Here is a 6,546-nt window from a genome sequence, read left to right as displayed (position 1 = left end):
AGGCTCTGGAGTGTCGGTATTATGTCGGTGCAGGAATCTATATCCAGAATTCTCCAACTTATACTTGAAAATCATTCCGCTTGATTGCCAGTCGCAACGACAAGTCCGAAAGTGCGTGTGGGATGCAAGACGCAGCGTTCCTCTCTTCTGCACCACATGCATTCACAAGTGCTCCCTTTTCAAAAAAATATTTCATCATGGTCTCGTCGTTAGTTTTAACTTGTGCCAACATTGTAGCAAGCTTATCCGGATACTCCGTGTGATCGGTGAAGGCTGCGACGAGCTTATCTTTCCACTGTGTCCAAGTGAAGTCGACAGACGGCAAACTATTGTACCAGTTTTTAGTTGTATTACGGAGACACTCCAAAGCGAAGCTGCAAACCGTTCTATCCTCCCAATGGTGAATCTTCTGCAATTCCTCAACCTTCTGGATCCACACCTCTATTGATTGCATTTTCTTATTTGAATCAAACAGTGGGATCGACTTTTTGACATCGAAACCGTTCAGTGTTCGCAACGTTGGCCTATCCACAGCTATAGCTACTATTTCGAGGAGTTTCTGAAACGCTCCTTGCCAATCCGACGAGCCGCTGATACTCGAAATTCGTGACCACTCGTGCAAACGATCACACCGTCTCCTCGACGATCAGTCTCATCCATCACGATGTCTATTTCGAAACGATATCTTATCTTCGGATTCTCATGGCATGTAGGAGAAGAAATGGGACATGCTAGGATGGTTATGAGGGATGACGACAATTGTAGGTGCAAATAATATGGTGACATTTATTACAGAGATACAATGACTCATGTAGGTGTAAGTGATACATTAATGGGTACAATAGTAGAGAAATATATGTGAAATGTGAGAGTGGGCGTGTGAGTGTATCGATGACTCATGTTAGTTATTAAAGTACCAATATTTGTCAATGGGTTATTGTCTTTAAAATGAACCTAACCTATCCAGCGGGGGATTTAAAACTTCGATAAAATAACTCATCTATGCGTATATATCATGATAAATGGATTGTCCTAACACGTACGTGTCCTTGCCGAAGAAAGAAAGTTTCGCGTTGGTTCCTAGGATGTCTTGAGAGTAAGCTGTTCCCTATTTCATCCATTGAATTGCCCCAGAGAGTCTAATGTACTGATGGCCTGAGTTGTGCCCTCGATGGATTTATGAAAAGAATTGGTTATCTGCACTGCACAGCGCACTTGTGGGATGTTAGCCCCCCCCCCCCCAAGTTTGATTTTTCAATATTTTCTTTTTCACAGCGCTTGTTTAAATTTGCACCCTATTTACTTTTCTTTGCACCGTGCCGTGTTTTAATTAGAGCGAAAAATAGATTTTGACGGGATACATGAAGATGAGAACATTTTTCAAGTGAATTTATAAATCAATTGCTAATGAGTTGTTAAAACTTAAATTATATTTAATCTTATTTATGACTCGATTGTCTTGAAACAAATGCATACGCATCTACAAACGGCAATTGCAGATAGAAGATGTTTTTAGTTTTAGAAAAAAGTTTCATTTGCTAAGCTTTTTTGTTGTTGTTCTTATATGGAAGAGTATAATCCCTAGTGTATCGATGTATAATTCCACTGTTTGCATCCTTAGTTTTCTTTTTCTTTTTTTTTTTAGAAAATTCAAGTTAAGTGCGCCGTTTCGCTTCAAACTACCAGTGTTACGTCGCACGCTCTCCTGTGACCATTCCTTTCACCCACGGTCTCCTCATTCCCAGTGTCCGTCATCCCTGCGTGACGGGTAGAACTTCCTAGAACCAGGATGTGTTGTCATCCCAGCTGAAGTAACCTTCTACTCCTAGGGTTTCACTCAGAAGCGGCTGCACGAAGGTAGTTCCCGTCATGCAGGGATCAAGAAGTGTGTGTGGAGCACTCCACCTTCCCGTTGACCTCGGCAAGGGTTCAATACCTTTCGAAGGTATCTAGCCTCCTCTGGGTTCTCGATGCAGACCTTTTAGATAACGTCTAATAGACCGTGTAAAACTAGGTCAGGAATTAGCTACCTATGCCTCGATAATTAATACCTATGCTTTCCGCAATGTAGATGCTCTTCGTCTGGCGAAGAATACTTGGTGCTGGTGTATGAGTCGTCTCCCTGATGTAGTCGAACGCCTCGGTCTCGTCTTGCCGCTCCTAGATACGATCTGCTTCCAGTAATCGAGTCAACTAAAGGATTCTATGATCCCGGTTGATGGAGCAGTCGTCGATCGGAAAACGGAAAGTACTTATTTAAGTCCCGAATAAATCAATTGAACACGTCTACATACTTTCGAGGATCTTAACGAACTGTTTATTTTCGGCTTTTTCCGTTGCCTCGGAGGGCAAGGATTTACATTTGTTTTTACCCCCTCCTTAATTGTTATTCTTTCTCGAACATTCCAAACGTTGTCAAATGCTTGTTTATAATTATGTTCGTTACTCGGGAGTTTAAACAATAGATAATCGATACTACTATTGGTCCATGATAATTCCGTGACCCGACCTATCCCCATTTACATGGAATATGGTAGATTTCGCATAGTAACGCTATTCTAACTTACTGTCGTTGCTGAGCTGTTCGATAGATAATAGATGTTAACGCCGACCGATAACTGACCCTTTCATGCAACAGGAAATAACTCACTGCCTTTAACGTTAGGCCGTGTAAGAAATTAAAGAGACAGATAGCGTAGAGTTAGAAGAAAAATTGATTTACTTAATTAAATGCCCATCACTTGGAAGTCTAAAAGAGGAAAAACATTTCTATATATACCACCCGGACCAAACGTACTCTCAAAAGTCTAGGCTGTTAAATTTGAAGCTAATCTATTGGTAAGCTATATGGATGTCATGCTAGACCATCCCAGAACCGTGAAATTGGGTTCGTACGCAAAGTAAAACAAATCATACTAATGGTAGAGATTCGAGCAGTTATCTTGCTCTTCTCGGGTGTGTCGAGATGCGGATGTCAAGATTGCAAGTCTCCTTCTAGAACTTTCCATGCTGCCGACCTATGGGCCCAACCTGTGTCTATCGCGTGGAGTCGTTACCTCAACGGAGGAGCTCTCCGACCCGTTGCACCTAAAGCACTTGAAAAGTCAATCCCTAAACTCGGCACATTGACGATCTGTAGGTATTCCCTTCGCAAGACCCTTGCCATGTGCGCTGTATCCAATTTCCCATAATCGACAACTAGCATCTACTAATTTATGTGTCTCCATCCCCAGTCCTTTACTTTGTTTCCTAGCCATATCCAGACTCTCTTCCCTTTTTGTTTAAGACAGAAGAAGCAGTCTGGCTCTAGCTCAATAACCGATCACATATACCCTTGCTCTGTTCATTGTAAATTTATCGATATTCAATATATTTCATTTCTTACGTTTGAAGTCACTACCACTAATTCTTATTGAAATACCTGACTCCATTAATTAGTAGCGTGAGGAGTTCATCAGCACCTTCGCCGGAATCTTTTCGTTTCAGAACATAGAACGTCGTGAACAATCAATTTTTTTAAATTTCCAACAAGCAGAAAACCAAATATACAGCTATTAGTAGTGGTATTCATTAAGAAGCAAGGTTACCTTGTTGACGCCTCGAAAGATAGGGTGTTTTTGTGTGTGTAGAGTTATTCAAGATACATAGCCTATATCGGCACAATATTCTTGCTGGTGGCTGAGATATTGATGGAAGCGAGAGAGCCGATTGCTTCGAGTAAGAGGCTCGTTTAAACTGAACACCAGCACTGAGCGCAAGGCTCTCATACGCGATACAGGGATTTTCTGGGCTGCCGCTAATAACGAGTGAGAGGGTTTTATATGGGACCGTCGCTGGAAGTGAGGGAGACGCTCTTATACGGCAGTCCTCCAACTCGTGACAAAAATGGTGCCGATGTGATGGAGAAGGCTACCCTACTACGCTTGGGTCTGCCTCACCCTCGCTTCGCCACCCTTCTCTTAACTCCTCCCTGGGATGCCATCTATGCCACTTAGTGTACATACATGCATTTTATTTTCTGTTGCACTAACTGAAAGGGTGCGTATTATTTCATGCCTAGCGACAGACACGAACACGTCATCGAAGTCTATGCCTTCCTTTTGTTCATTTCCTCGAGCTACTCGTCTCGCTTTATTTTATCTAATGAATCGTCTTAGTTTTTATTTATTTTAATTACCCATCTACTGATAAGTATTTAGGCAACCTTTGTTCTGTCTACTAGTTCCCATGTTCTATTTTCTAAGAGAGATTCCTGTCTCATGGACGCTAATCACAACGATTTTCTTTGTGTTAATTTTTTCGGCTCTTTGTATTACTTTTCACTTACATTTGCAGTATAGTGATATATTGTATCTTCTTTAATCTACCTGAATTTCCGCTTCGTAATATTTTGGCACGGCTTTCTGGATTACTCTTCGTTGGTTTCTCTTCGATGCATTCTTCTTCTTCAAACTTTGGAGTTATTTCAACCTCATTTTGAGTCGATAATATGAAGATGTCGTTATTTATCTTTATAGCACTATTTACATCTTTATGAAATTGTACATCTCTTGTGATTTGAGCAATTTTTAGCAAAAAGACGTTTATTTTAAAGAGACATTAAGTTATATTCAATTGCGCTAAAAAATGTGGTTATGTTTACGATTGCACATAAGCTTCGTAAAGACGTAACAACTTTCAATATATCTCAAGTCGACTTGTAGATACAGCATTTATAGTGATCCTTCACACCTAACCGAATCACCAATATATTGCTTGCCTCTTGGCATAAATTTATTTAATTCATTTCTTTTTCTAGGGCAATTACTTTACTACCAAAAATTCTCGTAAATAATAAAAAATGTATGGTTTTTCACCGGTCCATCCTTCGTATCGTGTTATATCGTTTAATTTCTTTGTAGGACTTCTGTTTCTGATGTAAATGGTCGCATATATATTGTGACGTGTACCGTTCATCGGCGTCGCCTACAAATAATCCATGGCTGCTCCCAACGTGCTGTTATCAAAGAAAAGATCCGAAGATCTAATTGTTGGGCGCCAGGTGCGGCTTTCCCGCACCACCATCCCTCATCACGGCCGTTTTCAGGTCTCCCGGCGGCTCAGCCTCAGCTCACTGAAAATGGTAGAGGGGAACATGGGGGCGACGAGAGAGAATTTTGGAGTCAACAGATAGGCGCGCAAAATGATAAAACAGCGAGTAGGATACCGTTCCGTTTATTACCATCAATCCCGGCTCCACGAGGGTGTCCATCAAACACTCGGAATTTCACACACTCGGCCACGCACTGGCACTAGACTATCCCAAAAAATCCCGGGAGCCATGGTTCTCTGCGAGAGATCCCGATAATCGCAATCCGCGATTATCCGATAGCTCCGCTATCGCCCGAGCACGGAAGAAGGACTCCTTTTTCGCGGTCCGCCGGACACCCGTGTCCTCACACGCGGACTCCCCGCAACACACTCTCTATCCTACCCACCGCTCTTCGCGGTAGGTCAAAAATCAAAACAAATCTCCTCTCCGGCGCCCTCCCCGCGGACCCGCAAACCGTAGCCGATCAAAGTTCCCGGGGTACCGGCAGTGCGTCCTGGCGGTTGAGCACCCCTTGCGTGCGGGCTCTCAACCCAAAAGGGTTCCGTGCCTCCGCCGCCAGTCCACTACTTTCCCCCGTTCCCTCCTGCCAACCACGGACCTACGAACTCTTTGGAGATGGAGGCTGGAGGCACTGTCGTGCTGTCGGCAGCGCGCGGAGGTGCGGGGCTTCTGTAATGTGTCGTCCTGACGCCACGTTACAATATACATTCACTGCGCATAGGCTCATTGGTAATTTTCATTCTGTTAACATGGTGCGTGCTATTTCAACTATTGTTCTATTGGTACGTTTGCCAATTCCATATTGTTGAGGTGTATAGGCGGTTGACAATTGCCTCTCTATTCCTTCGTTTTAGAGGTATTTTGAAAATGCTTTTAATAAATATTCTTTAGCATTGTCGCTTCGTTTAACAATTTTCCCGTTTGTTTCTCGAAACGAATTTTGAACGTTTTAAGTATAGAAAAGATTCCAAACTTTTCCTTTAAAAACACTATTTCCGTGTATTTTGTTTTATCGTTAATGAAGGTGACAAAGTATCAAGAGACTCGGTCGAGTCCCGTGCGAAGTACAGGCAACCCGCCGTACGGGGCAAGGCCCGCCGAGACTCTTTACTCGAAGCATCGCTTGTACCTGTGTTTCGACTCAAATATCTTATGAACGGCTGTATGTGAGAAAAATTTATTGATACATTCACTCTAGGAATCAAGGGTTCTGAATTGATTGCCACCAAATTCAATACGATTAGTGTACGGGATCAGGACGTATTCACATGGCGAGCGAGATGATTTTATTTCAGGTCCGTCGTCGTCGTCGTCGTCCTCGTCGTCGTCATCGTCGTCGTCGTCTTCGCACGTCCATCGCATTTTTTACACGACAGATGGCGCTGACTGACCTTCTTTACCTATTTGTACTCTCTACGGTGTTAGTAATTTACGAATACACAACACAATCAAAT

This window comes from Cephus cinctus, unplaced genomic scaffold (genome assembly GCF_000341935.2).
Source record: "Cephus cinctus unplaced genomic scaffold, Ccin1 Ccin1_scaffold1508, whole genome shotgun sequence".
NCBI lineage: Eukaryota > Metazoa > Arthropoda > Insecta > Hymenoptera > Cephidae > Cephus > Cephus cinctus.
Note: the sequence above shows the minus strand (reverse complement) of the source record.